Below are 16,035 nucleotides of genomic sequence, written 5' to 3' on the forward strand. Positions count from 1 at the left end.
CAGGCAGTCAGATCTTATGGTTGTCTTCCCTTGTTCCACAAAAATTGCTGTTATTCTGTTCTTTTTCAAGGTGCACTGATTTCATATTGTTCAAACACACATGTTTTACAATCAATTTGTACAGTTAACACAATTATCACAGTGGTCCTGAGGTGATGTATATCCTCAACTTACGAAGATAACAGGATTAAGAAATTAAAGTAAAGACAGGTATAAGAAATTATAAAAGTATTATTTGGGAACTGATAAATGTCCATATTAAGATGAAATCTTCACAATCTGTGTTCCTCTGCCACAGCTCTAGCTGGTCCCTCCGTTTGGGGTCCCTGACTTCTCGCTACAATACAGAACATATGAAGAACGCTCAAAACTCAATAATAAGAGTTTAAAAAACCCACCATAGATCAATATCATCATGAACAAAGATGCAAACATCCTTAAGAAAATACTAGCAGGGCCAGACACTGTGGCTCATTCTTGTAATCCCAGCACTTTTGGAGGCCGAGGTGGGTGGATCACCTGAGGTCAGGAGTTCAAGACCAGTTTGGTCAATGTGGTGAAACTCCATCTCTACTAAAAACACACACACACACAAAAATTAGCCAGGCATGGTGGCACATGCCTGTAATCCCAGCTACTCAGGAGGTTGAGGCAGGAGAATCACTTGAACCCAGAAGGTGAAGATTGCAGTGAACGGAGATAGTGCCATTGTACTCCTAGGCCTGGGCAACAAGAGCAAAACTCCATCTCAAAAAGAAAAGAAAAGAAAAGAAAAGAAAAGAAAAGAAAAGACAGACTAGCAGACGGCCAGGAGTGGTGGCTCACACCTGTAATCCCGGCACTTTGGGAGGCCGAGGTGGGCAGATCACGAGGTCAGGAGATCGAGACCATCCTGGCTAACACAGCAAAACCCCATCTTTACTTAAAATACAAAAAATTAGCCAGGCATGGTGGTGGGCACCTGTAGTCCCAGCTACTCAGGAGGCGGAGGCAGGAGAATGGCGTGAACCCAGGAGGTGGAGCTTGCAGTGAGCCGAGATCACACCACTGCTCTCCAGCCTGGAGACAGCAAGACTCCGTTTCAAAAAAAAAAAAAAGAAAAGAAAAGAAAAGAAAAGAAAACACTAGCACACTAAACCCAGCAATGTATAAAAATGCAAGATGAAGTAGTTTATCCCTATAACATAAGACTGGTTCAATATTCCAAAATTAATCAGTATAATCTACCATATAACAATCTAAAGAAAAAATATGATCATATCAAGTGATATAGAAAAATCATTTGACAAAATTCATCATCACATATGGTACAAACTTTTGTCAAACTATGAATAATTTATCCTCAACTGATAAAGGGCACCTATTAAAATAATAAAATAAAAAGCTGTATGCTAACACTTTTTTTTTTTTTTGAGACAGTGTCTTGCTCTATCACCTAGGCTGTAGTGCAGTGGCATGATCATGGCTCACTGCAGCCTCGACTTCCTGGGTGCCAGGGATCCTCCCACCTTAGCCCCCTTGAGTAGCTGGGACCACAGACATGTACCACCACGCCTGGCCAATATTTTTGCATTTTTGATACAGATGGGGTTTTGCCATTTTGCCCAGACTAGCATTCTTTTTCATCCTTTTGAAAGGCTGGAGTGCAGTGGTGTGATCCCGGCATACTGCAACCTCCACTTCCTGGGTTCAAGTGATTCTTGTGGCTCAGCCTTCCAAGTAGCTGGGGTTACAGGCGAGTGCCACCATGCCCAGCTAATTTTTGTATTTTTTTATAGTAGAAACAAGGTTTCACCATGTTGGCCAAGCTGGTCTCAAACTCCTGGCCTCAAGTGATCCACCTTCCTTGGCCTCCCAAAGTGCCAAAGTGCTGGGATTACAGATGTGAGACACTGCACCAAGCCCAGATTAACATTCTTAAATGGTGAAAGATGAATGCTTTTCCCCTGAGACCAGAAATAAGATAAAGACATCTACTCCCACCTCTACTATAGAACAAATTCCAATCAAAATACTGGCAAAGTATTTTGTAGCTACAGACCAACTGACTCTAAAATTTGTACAGAGAGGAAAAGAAACTAGGTAGCTAAAATGATTTACATAGAAAGGCAAAGGACCTAGAATACCTAAAAGAATTTTTGAAGAGAGAAACAAACATGTACGAATTACACTACCTGATTTTAAGGCTTACTATAAAGTTACACTAATCAAGATACTGTGGTATTGGTGAAGGGATAGAAAAATAGATTAATGGAACAGAACATGAAGTTCAGATATAAGTTCATAAAAACGTGGCTATTTTTTGACAAAAAGTAAAAAAGCAATTCAGCACATTGCTCTTAACAACTGGTATTGAAACAAACAAAAATGATCTTCAGTGTAAATTTCACATCTTATAAAAAATTTAACTCAAAATGTATCACAGATCTAAGTATAAAACAAAATTATAGAATTTCAGAAAAAAATGAGAAAATCTTTATGACATACAATTAAGTCATGACACCAAAGAACAATGCATAAGAAACTGAGCTTCATTAAAAGTTTTTTCTCAGCCTGACACAGCTGAGATTCATTAAAAATAAATGCATTTATTTATTTATTTATTTTCTTAGAGAAAGTCTCACTCTGTCGCCCAGGCTGGAGTGCAGTGGCACGATCCCAGCTCGCTGCAACCTCCACCTCCTGGGCTCAAGTGATTCTCCTGCCTCAGCCTCGCGAGTAGCTGGGATTACAGGTGTGCACTAACATGCCCAGCTAATTTTTGTATTTTTAGTAGAGAAGGGATTTCACCATGTTGGCCAGGCTGGTCTTGAACTCCTGTCCTCAAATTATCCACCCACCTAGGCCTCCCAAAGTGCTGGGATTACTTTGCAGCACCCACTGCACCCAGCCTCATTAAAAATTTAAAAAGACATTGTTAAGTGAGTAAAAAGACAAGATACAGACTAGGAGAAAGATATATGGAAATTTTGTATCTGGCAAAGAACTTTTATGCAAAATATATAAAGGACTCTTACAACTCAATAATTTTAAAATGGGTGCAATATTTGAATAGACATTTTACCAAAGAAGATATATAAATGATGAGTAGGTACATGAAAAGATGCTCAACATCATTAGTTATTATGGAAATGCAAATTTAAAAAGAAAATGAGATACCACTTCACACCCACAAGTATGGCTATGATCAAAAAGACAATAACAAGTACTGGCGAATACGTGGAGAAATGGAAACCTCATATCTTGCTGGTGGGAATGTGAAATAGCAGTGCCATGTATTGAGATGGGAATCTCACTTATACCACTTAGACCCCACCATGGAGCCACTGAGCTCCCAAAAACGAGTCGCCCTTGATCTCACCCCATCCAATCTGCTGCCAGTTTCCCACCGGTCCAGAGATCTGCTACCGTAGGAAAATCAGAGGCGTATGTCCAACTTAAAGCCTTCAGGCAAAACTAGGGGAAGACATTCCAAACTGGGCATCTTCAGGTCAGACCTCTTCCCCTCATTGTCATCTGTGCAACGACCTAATCAGCAATCCAGTCTCCTAACATTCCAAACTGAAATCCTAATTCACACACACACACCACACACACATCTATTCCCCCATCAGGTTGATGGCACCACCATCAACCTACGTACTCAAGCCACAGTCCTGCAAACTGTCACTCTTCAGCTGACTTTCCCTCGACCTTCCCATCCTCCACCAATTCCAACAGCAAACTCTGATAATTCTACCTCTAAAATATATCAGCAATCATCCACTCCTCTCCATCCCACAGCCCCCTTCCTGGTCCATGTCACCATCATCTCTGGCCAGCATGACTGCAGTGGCCTCCTTACTGGTCTCCCTGCTTCCGTTTTTGTCCCCTTCCATCCTTCTCTCCAGAGACAGCAGCCCCAGTAAGTTTATTAAAACACATGTAAGATCACATCACACCCCTTCTTAAAGCCTATCATTAGCTTCCTATGTCATTTAGAATGAAATGAAAAGCCCACACCTTGGTTTACTAGCCCAAACTTGACAGAGCTGCATACGGCCTCTCTGAGGTCACCCACTTCTACTCCTCCCACTCCACTCCAGCCACACTGGACTCCTGGCTGCCACTTGCACTCTCACGCTGTGGCATGCTGTGCTTTCCAAACACAGTCTTGTCACCTCCCATCCCTTAAGTTCTTTTTTTTTTTTTTTTTTTTGAGACGGAGTCTGGCTCTGTTGCCCAGGCTGGAGTGCGATGGCGCAATCTCGGCTCACTGCAAGCTCCGCCTCCCGGGTTTATGCCATTCTCCTGCCTCAGCCTCCCGAGTAGCTGGGACTACAGGTGCCCGCCACCATGTCCAGCTTGTGTTTTGTATTTTTTAGTAGAGATGGGGTTTCACCGTGTTAGCCAGGATGGTCTCGATCTCCTGACCTCGTGATCCACCCACCTCGGCCTCCCAAAGTGCTGGGATTACAGGCTTGAGCCACCGCGCCCGGCCCCCCTTAAGTTCTTATATATTTTTTCTTAACAGTCTCGCTCTGTTGCCCAGGCTGGAGTACAGTGGCACAATCATGGCTCACTGTAGCCTCACCCTCGCAGGCTCAAGTAGTCCTCCCACCTCAACCTCCCACATAGCTGGGACCACAGGTGTGCACCACCACGCCTGGCTAATTTTTTCATTTTTTGTAGAGATGGGGTCTCTCTCTGTTGGCCAGGCTGGTCTCAAACTCCTGGACCCAAGTGATGCTCCCGCCTCAGCCTCCCAAAGTTCTGGGATTACAGATATGAACTACCATGCCCAGCTCTTACGTTCTTCCTTATAATGTGTCTTGGACATGTTTCCTATTGAGGAGTGGGGGTCTGTGTTCCCTCCCTATGAATCCTAAGAGACCTTGTGACTACAGTGGCAGTGATGGGAAAAGGTGATGCAGCTTCCACCTGGCTGCCTGGACACTCCCACCGTGGCCCAGAGCAGCTTGTGGATGATCCAGTGACCTTGAGCAGTCACACTCTTAAGAAGCCTTCACTGCTCATGCAGACAACCATGCAGCGAGGCCCTGAGCTGACATGAAGAGGTAGACAGGCTCAGCCAGCTCCCAGCTGGCCTGCTCCACCACTGTTCCAGGTCTAGCCACTGTCTAAATAAAAGCATAAGAGAAACCCAAGCCAGAATCACCCAGCCAAGCCCTTCCAGAATTCCTCACAGTGGAATCATAAGACTATCCGTTGATTGTGGTTGTCATAAGCCCTTAAATTTTAGGATGATCTGCTGCATAGCAATAGATAGCCAGACCACTTACCATGAGTGCACTTTCTTCAGGATGCAGACCCAGATCTTATATGGGTTTAATTTTAAAGAACAGCCTCTTAACCAGGATCTGGTGAAGGGTGCCCCCAAGTACAGACTTTGGAGTCACAAAGGCCTTGGCTTAAATTAGTGGCTCTTAACTCTTTGAGAATCACAGACCCCTTTGAGAATCTGTCAAAGTTTTAGGACTTTCACTCTGAGAAACAGACAAAAGAAAAATATAAAACATTTTTCAGATTACCTCGAGGAGCGCGTGGACACTCTGGGAACCCTTCTTGAGCTTCCTGGATGTGTGTCTTTGGATGAGTCGTCTCATCTCTCTGAGCTGTCCCCATTTCCCCCTCCCTATCTGCAGCAAGCTGGGAAACTCAGGAGGGCTAGGTCCCAGGCTGGCCTCTCCCTCATCCCAGCCCGTGTGACTCTCAGACACTTATTTCCCTTGAGCCTCAGTCGCCGGCTACCCCTACCCCCAGGAAAATGGGATTATTACTCATTTAATGGAATAACTCAAATGAAACAGGGAAAGCCCTCAGGAAACTCAAAAGCCCTTGGGGGAAGAAAAGCCTGCTGCAAATTATTTTACTTTTTCCATTTCAGCTACAAAACGCATTCTGCAGCTTCACGCCTAAGGAGCTCAAGGATAACGTGGGTCAAATCCCATTACAGCAAATCCTATTATAGTGCTCCTTTCCCGTGTAGAAGGCTGCTCTCATCCCTGGATCAAAGCCTCCAGGGAGTCCTGGCCGACGTGCCTTTGTCCCCAGCCACGCTAGCACAGAGCCTGGCACTGCAGGAGCTCTGCTGCCGAAACTCCTTCCACCTGCTGTCAAGAACTGCACTGCTTGGCCCACATGATTTTTTTTGTTTTCAATTAGATGCCAACATTTAAAAATTGGGACAGTGGGGCCAGGCGCAGTGGCTCACACCTGTAATCCCAGCACTTTGGGAGGCCAAGGCAGGTGGATCACCTGAGGTCAGGAGTTCAAGACTAGCCTGGCCAACACGGCAAAACCCCATCTCTACTAAAAATACAAAAATTAGCCAGGCGTGGTGGTGCACACCTGTGATTCCAACTACTCTGGAGCCTGACACAGGAGAATTGCTTGAACCCGGGAGGCGGAGGCTGCAGTGAGCTGAGATCACACACTGCACCACCCCAGCCTGGGTGACACGTGAGACCCCACTGCAAAAAAAAAAAAAAAAAAAAAAAAATTGGGACGGTTAACATACAAATACTAACAGAAGCTCTAGCTTCCCACAGGAAGGGGAGTTACTATTGGAGTAGTCAAAACGATACCAGTTCACTCAATAGTATCTACCATGCAGAATGTATATAGGAACCTAATACTGTGTTTGGCACAATCTTAAATATCCTATTCTCTTCTCTCATCCCTCTCCAAATCTGCTGAGCTGAGGTCAAGCCCCTCCCATGAATTCTGTCTAAACAGGCTCCAGCCCCCTATGAACATCTTGGGTTAAAATAAGTAAGCTCATGCCTGTAATCCCAGCACTCTTGGAGGCAGAAGTGGGCAGATCACCCGACCAGCTGGGCAACATGGTGGAACTCCATCTCTATAAAAAATACAAAAAATTAGCTGGGCATGGTTGGTGCACGCCTGTAATCCCAGCTACTCAGGAGGCTGAGACAGGAGGCTGAGGTGGGAGGATGGCTTCAGCCTAGGAGACTGCAGTGAGCCAAGATTGCACCACCGCACTCCAGCATGGGCAAAAGAGCAAGACCCTGTCTCAAAACCACAATAACAACAAAGCAGGCTGGTGGGTCACATCTGTAATCCTAGCACTTTGGGAGGCCGAGGCGGGAGGATTGCTTGAGCTGGGGAGGTTGAGGCTGCAATGAGCTATGAGCTATGACTGTGCTGCTATACTCCAGCCTGGGTGACAGAGTGAGCCCGTCTCAAACAAACAAACAAACAACAACGAAAAAAAAACACCACACACACAACACAAAGCACAGGGTGCTTGAGTGAGCCATCCCCATGGCCTGAGCCTCAAATTCTGCACCTATGAAATGGAATTAATAGTACCTACGTTATGTGAGAATTGTGAGAATGAAACAGGTTGATGCATGTGAAATGGGTTCTGAGCATACAGCAGGCACTTAATAAATAGCACTATTCTGTGCCATTCCACACTTTAAAAAACTCAATCTCAAAAGAATCTCACTATAAAAGAAATTCTCCAAGAACATTTCAAAGCCTCCGCCATGGCCGGGAAAAGACCACATCCCCTTCTTCCCAGGAAACACCTGTGCCTCGGCTTTCACCCACCAGTGCCCCCACCTGCAACTCTGCACACCAGGCTAGCCCCCTCCAACTTATTTCTCGGAGATCTGAGGATCTGCACGTTCACCTCCCACCACCATCCTTCCCACCCGCCAGTCATCTGTGCTGCCCACCCGGGCAAGCTGTCTCCCTCACACCTCACCTACTCACGCTTCATGAATTTATTTCCCCACCTTTTCCACCCAGAAGTGGGAGAAGCAGGGATAATCACACAAACCAGGAGATGGGTGGAGAGGGGTGGGGCGCTGGTGTAGCCCCCACCTCAGCGTGCTCCGCCCACAGCTTCCACAAGGCTACCCTCTAACCTTCTGGTGCTCCTCCCTCCTCTCACCCCGCCCTCTCTGACACTGGGTGCCCGTAACTCCCCACTATCCCTGAGATTTCAGGGGTTTCACACTCCCAACTCCACAGCTCTGGCAAGAAGCCTGATTCTCTGGCAGATGCATTAGATAAGAAGATACACTCTCTGACCAGGCGCGGGGCTCATGCCTGTAATCCCAGCACTTTGGGAGGCCAAGGAGGGTGGATCACTTGAGGTCAGGAGTTCAAGTCCAGCCTGGCCAACATGGCAAAACCCCATCTCTACCAAATATACAAAAAATTAGCTGGGCGTGGTGGTGCGCGCCTGTAATCCCAGCTACTTAGGAGGCTGAGGCATGAGAATCACTTGAACCCAGGAGGCAGTGAGCCGAGATCGCACCACTGCATTCCAGCGTGGGCAACAAAGTGAGACCCACATCTCAAAAAAAAAAAAAAAAAAAGAAAAGAAAAAGAAAAACATATTTCCTTCTCTTCTGAATGGGGGCGCAGTCAGAAGACCACTCACAGAGATCCCTGATTCTCTCCAGGCACCCCAGCTCAGTCACGCTGTGACCCTAGAAATATCACTCTCGAAGCCCACCTGTCTACTTCCCACCAAAAAAAATTTTAAATAAAAATTAAAAATAAAAACAGTCATACCAACCCTTACACCATATGGCTCTGTTTTCCCTGCTGGGAACTACAGCAGGTCACACAGTCTGTACAATGCGTACAGCTGGGAACTACAGCAGGTCACACAGTCTGTACAATGCGTACAGCTGGGAATACAGCTGGGAACTACCAAGGTCACAGAGTCTGTCCAGGCAGAGCCAGGATCAAGCCCTCCTCTCACTACAATGGGGGTCTGTGTGACCTTGGACAAGTCCCTTCACCTCTCTGAGGCTCTGTCCCCTTGTCTGTAAAATGGGGATATGGTACCCACCTCGCAGGCTTGCTTTGAAAAGGAGGAGTCGCAGGACAATGGGAACACACTTGGTCAAGCTGCCGGTTGTTGTTACAGAGGAAGGTTCCTTCTAATGTGGGTTTTGAAAGAAAAATAATAGAAGTCAGTGGACACTTCTTCTAGCAGATGGAGTAAAAGGAAATGGATTTACCCTCCCACTTGACACAACCAAAATCCAGAAAAAATATAGGAAACAACAGTTCTCAGGCCAGTGGACACGAGGCAATAAAAGCTAATGATCCCTGTGGCAGCCCTATGACTGCCCGGCACGCCACCTCAAGCAAGTGCCTAGGCACACGGAGAGGAAACAAGGAGGAGGGCAGGCTCCCTGAACTGCGGAGGCCAAGACAGCGGGTGTTCACAAGACAGAGTAGCAGACAACAGAAAGCAGGAAAGGCGAAAACTCCAGACTTCTGTGGAGGGTCTGTTTGAGTACTGATCAGTGCAAGCGTGTCAGGAAACTACCAGACATCACAGAAAGAATGATCAGAAAAGACTAGTGAGAACAGCACCTGGGTTCACAGATGGCTGAGAAGGGCACCTGTTTCTACCAGCCAGACTAGAAACCTAATAATTCAGAGACACTGGTAGTTGAAGCAAAAAAACTCTTGCCACAGTGATAGGGAATAATTAGCCCTAGAAAAAAAATGTTGTTCTGATCTGACCTAACGAATCTTGACAGCCAGACCTGAAAGGATCAAGCTTCTTCTAAGCAGCTTAACTACATCCCAGAACAAAGCTCAAGAATATTTATAGGAGTAATAAAACATCCAGCAACACAAGGTAAAATCCACAGTGTCTAGCATCCAGTTGAACTAACAGCACACAAAATGGCAAGAAAAGACCCACAGTGAGGGAGAAATCAGTCACCTTTAACTGATCCAGAAATGGCACAGATGTTAGAATTAGCAGACAAGAACATCAAAAACAGTTACTATAACTGTAGTCCATATGTTCAAAAAGTTAAGAAGAGACATAGATGATATTTTTATTTTTCTTTTTTTCAGCTCTAACTCCAATGGATGATATTTTTTAAAGACCCAAATCATGCTTCTAAAGATGAAAAATATAATGACTAAGATTAAAAAAAGTGGATGAGATTAATGGCAAATTAGACATTGCAGAAGGAAAGATTAGTGAACTTGAAGACAGCGATATATATTATCCAAAATAAAAGAGAGAACAAAATAATTTTCAAAAAGAGTTATCAGTGAGCTGTGTGACAGCAACAGACAGCCGAAAATATGTACAAAGGCAAAGAGGGAGCAAGGAGTACAGAAAAATAGTAATTGTTCAGATTTTTATGAAACGTACAAATTCAGCTGGGTGCAGTGGCTCATGCCTGCATTCCCAGCACTTTGGGAGGCCAAGGCGGGCGGATCATGAGGTCAGGAGTTTGAGACCAGCCTGCCCAACATAGTGAAACCCCATCTCTACTAAAAATACAAAAATTAGCCAGGCATGGTGGTGCGTGCCTGTAGTCCCAGCTACTCAGGAGGCTGAGGCAGGAGAATCACTTGAATCTGGGAGGTGGAGGCTGTGGTGAGCTGAGATCGCACCACTGCACTCCAGCCTAGGCCAGAGCAAGACTCCACCTCCAAAAAAAAAAAAAAAAAAAAAGAAAAAAAAGAAACTTACAAATTCACAGATACAGGAAGATCAACAAACCCAAGCACAAGTAATGAAGTTTCCTTACTAAATGAAGCCACCTAATAATAAAAGACTGCAAAATCAGGGATAAAGAGAAAAACACAAAAGTCACCAGAGAGAAAAAAGGCACTGCATATAGAGAAACAAGGAAACGGATGACAATAGACTGGTCACCAGAAATCACGCCAGTGATAATGCAGGAGGGCAGCAGCTTTAAAGTACTGAAAGAAAAAGGAACTGTCCGTGCAGAATTCTAAATCCAATATAAAACAAATCCAAAGTGAAACAGACTGTCAGAAAAAGAAATGCTGAAAGAATGTACTGCCAGCAGACCTGCCCTAAAAGAAATGTTAAAGGAAGTCTTTCAGGTAGAAGAAAAATGATCCTATATGAAAATGCAGCTCTATACAAAGGAATGAAGAACACCAGAAGTGGTAACTGCATAGGTAAATATATGACTTTTTTCTTATTTAAAAATATGTAAAAGAGGCTGGGCGCGGTGGCTCATGCCTGTAATCCCAGCACTTTGGGAGGCCAAGGCAGGCAGATCACCTGAGGTCAGGAGATCGAGACCAGCCTGGCCAACATAGTGAAAACTTGTCTCTACGAAAAAAGAAAAAAAAAAAAACAAAAATTAACCGGGAGTGGTGGCACATGCCTGTAATCCCAGCTACTCAGGAGGCTGAGATAGGAGAGTCACTTGAACCTGGGAGGTAGAGGTTGCAGTGAGCCGAGATCACACCATTGCACTCTAGCCTGGGTGACAAGAGTGAAACTCCATCTCAAAAACAAAACAAAACAAAACAAAAAATCTGTAAAAGACAGATAAATGTAAAGAAAATAATAATAATGCCATATAGTGTTTACAACATGAATAAGTAAAATATATAAGACAACACAGCTTAAAGTCTGAGAGGGAAAAAATAGAAATATAACACAGTAAGGTTATTATACAGGAAGCAGTGTAACATCGCAGATAGACCGATAAATTAAAGAAGTATATAATAAACTCGAATGCAACCACTAAAAGAACAAGAGAAATAGTTATAGCTAGTAAGTAAACAAAGGAGATCAAATGAAAACATTAAAAATAGTCAGTTAATCCAAAGGAAGTTAGACCAAGAGAAAACAGGACAAGTAACAGATGGAGCAAATGGAAAACAAGTTGCAGGGTTGCAGACTCAATCCCAACTATATGAATAATCACATCAAATGTAAATAGTCTGAATATTCTAATTAAAAAACAGAGATTGGGCTGGGTGCAGTGACTCACGCCTGTAATCCCAGCAGAGGAGGGCAGATCACCTGAGGTCAGGAGTTTGAGACCAGCCTGGCCAACATGGTGAAACCCCATCTCTACTAAAAAAAAAATATAAAAGTTAGCCAGGTGTGGTGGCCAGTGCCTATAATCCCAGCTACTTGGGAGGCTGAGGCAGAAGAATTGCTTGAACCGGGGAGGCAGAGGTTGCAGTGAGTCAAGATTGTACCACTGCACTCCAGCCTGGACAACAGAGCAAGACTCCATCTCAAAAAAATAAATAAATAAAAGCAGAGATGGGTTGTAAGATTCGATTTTAAAAAGTAAGACCCGATTTTATATTCCCTACAATAAATGCACTTCAAATATACCTATCAAAATTAAACGGCAGAAAAAGATACACCATGCTAACGTTAACTCATCAAAAAGAGTGGCTATTTTAATATCAAACAATGTAAATTTTAGAGCAAGAAATATTACCAGGGATAAATAAGGTCATCTGATGATGACAAAGGGGTCAATTAATCAAGAGAATGTAACAATCCCAAATATTTACACATCTGTGAGAGCTGATCACACAAATTGGGTTATTCTTGTCATACCCAACTAAAACAGAGTCAAGAAGCCAGGGAAATAAAAGCACTTAGGGCACATAACATTGCTCCAAGAATGTAATTCTCTGCAGGCCTAGCTGTTGTAAACTGAAACCAGTTTATCTAATTAGCTGTTAAAACAACCTGGTACAAGTCTTAAAACTAGTTTGACCCACCGCCATCGCTCACCAATCAGAACTTGCCAGCTCCCCCGAACCTTACCAGTGACAATGTACTTGCAAAACAATATGTAACACTTCTCTCTTTCATAACACCTCTAACCTTCTCCTTGTTCTTCAGACATACCAAAAATCACCTGGTCTGTGTGTGTGTCCCAAACTGCAATTCTTGCTTCCAAAATAAAACATTTTAAATTTAGAGATTCATCTCTATATTTTATTTGACTTCAACATATCTAATAACAGAGTTTCAAAATGTAGGAAGAAAAATCTAATAGAACAGCACAGAGGAATAAACACATTCATAATTACAACAAGATTTCAATCTCCCTCTCCCAATCTTCCAGAGATTTCATTGTCTTCCAGATAATGAGCAGGATATTGTATATTTGAACAGCATTATCAACCAGCTTAACCTGACATTTATGGAATACTCCACCCAACACAACAGAATACACATTCTTTCCAACTGCATAAGAAACTTTTATGAAAATATCCATGAGTATGAATTCATGGATATTTGCTGTATACTCTGGGTTATAATTCAACACTACTTTATTTATTCTGCTGCTCCAGTTGTTCCAGCTTTGACCATTGGGAGCTCTTTCAGTCAGCTCCTGTCATATAACCCCACCAAATAGGGTTTTTCTTTCTTCAGCACTTCCTTACTTTCTGGTGCTACAAGATGTTCCAGGCTCATCTTGTGTACTTCCTGCCTCAGTCCTAAAATCAGCCACTTCAAAGAGTTCTAGATTGTTTCACTCAAGAATGGTTTTAAAAACCAAGATCTGGGTACTAGGTGTGCTCACTGCTATGGAAGTGAACAATCAATTTTGAGAAAGGTACAAAGGTAATTCAGTGGAGAAAGCAATCTTTTCAACAAATTGTGCTAAAACAACTGGATATCCAAATGCAAAAAAAAATGAGGCTGGGTACAGTATCTCATGTCTGTAATCCCAGCACTTTGGGAGGCCCAGGTTGAAGGATTGCTTGAGCCCAAGAGTGTGAGATCAGCCTGGGCAACATAGTGAGACCCTATCTTAAAAACAATTTTTTTTTTTTCTAATTAGCCAGGCTGGAGTGCAGTGGCACAATCTCGGCTCACTGCAACCTCCACCTCCCAGGTTTCAGAGGTTCTTGTGCCTCAGCCTTCCAAGTAGCTGGAGTTACAGGTGCCCACCACCATGCCCAGCTAATTTTTGTATGCTGAGCCTATTTTCAAACAGGTCATCTTTTAGCTGCTCTGAACTTCATGTTTATTGTGCTGCTGGTCAAAGATTACTGATTTGAGTTCTAGAATAAATGGCTGATTCTAGGCCTGAGGTAGGGAAAGCATAGATGAGCCTGGGGCATCCTGTAGTGTAAGAAAGTAAGGAAACACTAAAAAAACCAACAGGCCGGGTGCTGTGGCTCAGGCCTGTAATCCCAGCACTCTGCGGGGCTGAGGCAGGCAGATCACCTGAGGTCAGGAGTTCAAGACCAGCCAGGCCAATGTGGCAAAACCCTGTCTCTACTAAAAATACAAAAATTAGCTGGGCGTGGTGATGGGTGCTTATAATCCCAGTTACTTGGGAGGCTGAGGCAGGAGAATCACTTGAACCTGGGAGGCGGAGGTTTCAGTGAGCCAAGACTGCACTACTGCACTCCAGCCTGAGAGACAGAGGGAGACTGTCTCAAAGAAAAAAAAGAAAAAAACCAACAACGAAGAAACAGAAACCAGAACAGAAGATGGGTGTACGTCAAAGAGACACAGCAGCCAATGTGAAAAAGCTACCGATGGCCAAAACTGGAATAATTCAAGCAATAAACAGCGTAGTATGAGGGGACTTTAAAAAGTTCATGGAAGAAAACGCAACTTAAAGATAAAAATTAGGGCTGGGCACAGTGGCTCACGCCTGTGCTCCCAGCACTTTGGGAGGCCGAGGTGGGCAGATCACCTGAGGTCAGGAGTTCGAGACCAGCCTGATCAACATGGAGAAACCCCATCTCTACTAAAAATACAAAATTAGCCAGGCAGGGCGGCGCATGCCTGTAATCCCAGCTACTCGAGAGGCTGAGGCAAGAGAGTCGCCTGAACCCAGGAGGCGGAGGTTGCAGTGAGCCAAGATCGCACCATTGCACTCCAGCCTGGGCAACAAGGGCAAAACTCTGTCTCAAAAAAAAAAAAGTAAGAAAGGTAAAAATTAAAAATACAAAGTTTATTTCTTAACAGAAGCTCCATCAAGTTCAAGACACGTATAAGTGATGATGCCAGCCATTTAGTCCATCCCTAAAGAACTGAGGGTCTTGGGAATTCAACTGTGATAATACAGCATTTTTTACATTATTAATGGAAGAAAAACATGGGTGCCCTTTAAAGATGTTTTTAAGATTAGAAAACAAACAAACAAACAACAGTCAGAAGGAGCCAAATCAGAACTGTAAGGTGAAGCCTAATGATTTCCAATAGAAACATTTGCAAGGCCAGGCGCAGTGGCTCGTGCCTGTAATCCCAGCACTCTAGGAGGCTGAGGCGGACAGATGACCTGAAGTCGGGAGTTCGAGACCAGCCTGACTGACATGGAGAAACCCTGATTACTAAAAATACAAAATTAGCAGAGCGTGGTGGCGCATGCCTGTCATCCCAGCACTCAGGAGGCCGAGGCAGAAGAATCACTTGAACTCAGGAGTCGGAGGTTGTGGTGAGCCGAGATTGCACCATTGCACAAGAGCAAAACTTGCAAAATTGCCCTCGTTTAATGAGAGGAATGAGCAGGAGCATTGTCGTGGTGGAGAAGGACTCTCTGGTGATGCTTTCCTGGGCTAAAGCTTTTTGGTTTTTTTTTAAGCTTTCTGCTAAAGCTTTGGCCCCAACTTTCTGAAAACACTTTCATAATAAGCACGTTATTGTTCATTGGCCCTCCAGAAAGTCAACAAGCAAAATGCCTTGAGTATCTCCAAAAAACAATTGCCATGATCTTTGCTCTTGACTGGTCTGCTTTTGCTGTAACTAGACCCCTTCTGCCACTTGGTAGCCACTGCTTTGTCTTCAGGATTGTACTGGTGAAGCCATGTTCCATCTCCTGTTACATGTCTTTGAAGAAATGCTTCAGGATCTTCATCCCACTTGTCTAAAATTTCCATGGAAATCTCTGCTCTTGTTTGCAGCTGATCTGGGTGCAATGGTTTTGGCCCTCATCAAGCAGAAAGTTTTATTTTTTTCAGTCAGAATTGTGTAAGCTGAACCAGTTGAGATGTCTATGGTGTTAGCTATTGTTTTTGCTCTTAATTGCCAGTCCTCTTCTATTAGGGCAAGACCAAGATGAATTTTTTCCTTGCAAATTGATGAGGATACTCCGCCCCTGCTAGCTTCATTTTAAACATCATCTCATCTCCTCCCTTCTTAAAACAATGTATCCATTTGCAAACTGCTCATTTCTTTGGGGCATTGTCCTCATAAACGTTTCACAAAGCATCAGTGATTTCACTATTCTTCCACCCAGGCTTCAGTTTGATGTT

This window comes from Macaca mulatta, chromosome 6, assembly GCF_049350105.2.
Source record: "Macaca mulatta isolate MMU2019108-1 chromosome 6, T2T-MMU8v2.0, whole genome shotgun sequence".
Taxonomy (NCBI): Eukaryota; Metazoa; Chordata; class Mammalia; order Primates; family Cercopithecidae; genus Macaca; species Macaca mulatta.